Genomic DNA, 2916 nt, shown 5'->3' with positions numbered 1-2916 from the left:
CACGCTGTCCGCCGTTTTATAGCATCAGGCATGAGCCAAAATTAGGCTGAAATGGCTGAGGCTCAACGCGCAGTCAGGGTTAGAGTCCGAACATTTGAGGTTTGGGCGGTTTGGGTCGGACAATTAGAATGAAAATTGAATAGCACAAAGCTTTTGATTGTGTTGAGACGTGCAATAAGTATGCTTAAACAATATATTTTTTAAATCAACTATTCAACTATTGAAAGACTAGGCAGGCATTCGTTCCGAACAGAGCTCTGAGGAGACCGGATTTGTAACACATGAAGAGGTTCGGCGGCTGATTCACTTTTTCGCTCGGTTTTGCCCAAAAGATTGAATCAGGCCATCATCAACCTACTGACTCCACTTCAAAATTTTATCTCATGGAACTCAGAACCAAAGAAGAACAAGTGCAAATATGTTTCACTTTGAATGAGAGAGCTCTCGTATTGCGAAAGACTAGAAAGATTGGGACTGCATAGTAGTCAAACGAGTGTTCTCATACTGAATGATTTCAAAAAGCTTCAAACATAGCATACATACATAACATACATACATACATACATACATACATACCATACATACATACAATACATATCATACATCATACATAACATACATACATACATACGATACATACATAATACATACATACAATACATACATCACATACATACATAACATACATACATACAATACATACATATCATACATACATACATACAATACATTACATACATACATACATATCATACATACATACATACATACATACATACATACTACATACATACATACATACATACATACATACATACATATAACATACATACATACATCATCATACAAATACTATACATTACATACATACATCACATACATACATACATACATACAAGTACATACATACATACATAACATACATACATAAACATACATACATACATACATACCATAATACATACATACATACATACATACACTACATACATACATACATACTATACCATACATACATACATACAATACACAATACATACATACACATACATACATACATACATACATACATACATACATACATCACATACAATACATACATACATCTACATACATACATCAATTACATACATACATACAATACATACATACATACATACATACATACATACATACATACATACATACATACATACATACATACATACCTACATACATACTACATACATACATACATAACATACATACATCATACATACATACATAAAAGTACATACTACATACATACATAACATACATACATACATACCATACATACATAATACATACATACATACATACATACATAACATACATACATACATACATACATACCAAAAAGTACATACATACATAACAATACATACAATACATACATACATCCATTACATACATACATACATACATACATACATACATACATACATACATACATACTACATACAATCATACATACATAACATACATACATACAATAGACATACATACATACATACATACATACATACATACATACATACATACATACCATACATACATACATACATTACATACATACATACTACATACATACAATAACATAAACATATGTACATACATACATACATAAACAGTACATACATACATACATACATGACATACATATACATAACATACATACATACATACATACATACAACATACATACTCTAGAGGTGTTCTTATGCACAGTGGGATCAAGCAAATTGTGAAATTATTAAGATTTTGCCAAATTTTGGCTTGTTATTTCAACAAGTAAAGGAAGTATGCCACTATAATTTTGACAAGTATAATTCCAGAGGTTTAAAATCATTTTCGTAATGGCAGTGGCATTTTGGGAGGAAGACATAAACGGCAACATTGTAGCCAACGTCCAACTCGCACTTGCTTTGGGGATCCTATTGAAGTTTCAACTGTGGTGTGTACTTGTATTGTGCAATGCCGGTCCGGCGTGACTATGGACCTGAGCGGCCAAAGACAGCGTGAATTGGTGAATTTGCAGGAGTGTTAATCGAAACAATCTGCCATCTCCGTGGAGATTGCTGGAAAATTTTCGATTTCAAAATACTTTTCATCCATTCAACAACAGCGACTTATGTAGGAAAGAACCTCTGGCAGGCCAAGATTGACGATTGGAATCACCCGTATGACTCCACGTGCTCGAGTCATTGAAGATACATCCTCAATTGATGATGTTTGGACCATAAATGGACTGTGATCCCTTTCACTAGTCTGAATGGAGCGATGGCACTCCCAAGAGACATGGTTTCCCATTTTAGCCGGGGACGTAATCCTTCCCACCCCTGTCTCCCTGTTGTGTTAATGCCTTGTTTTCGTCGCTGCCCGACCCACTCTTAGCCACAGTCAGGCTAACCTGTTTATACCATTCATGCCCAAAGGCCTGCATGAGTTCGAATATAGTCGACAGAATCAGAACATTGAGCCATGTTCTGTGGCATTTGGTTCGATTTTTGTGCATCATCTTTAATTGGTTAAAGATTATGTCTTTGGTCCAAGAGCCGCAAGGCGATGGAAGCTCGGGGTCTGACCTGCCAAAGATCAAAACTTTGGCGACACTGGTTACTTTCCGCTGGCATTCAGCGTTGCCAGAAAGTCTGGCTAGAGGGGAACCCTTCCCCAAATTGGCTGCTCAGGGGGACATTGGGCCGTATCCTCACTCCATCGATCAAGGGCGCTGCGATCGCGTCTTTTCGTCTCAGCTGTCGCTGGTGGAAAAAATGTTTCATTCGTAGTCAAGCTACTTAGGACAACTATGGTACAAATTTGAATCGTTGCCGGCTCGTCCAAATTCAGAGTAGAAACCCCTAATACGACTCCTTGTCAAGCAATTACTCTCGT

The sequence above is a fragment of the Tigriopus californicus genome, chromosome 2, assembly GCF_007210705.1.
Source record: "Tigriopus californicus strain San Diego chromosome 2, Tcal_SD_v2.1, whole genome shotgun sequence".
NCBI classification, from domain to species: domain Eukaryota; kingdom Metazoa; phylum Arthropoda; class Copepoda; order Harpacticoida; family Harpacticidae; genus Tigriopus; species Tigriopus californicus.
The sequence above is the reverse complement of the archived record's forward strand: the minus strand, read 5'-3'. Positions refer to the sequence as shown.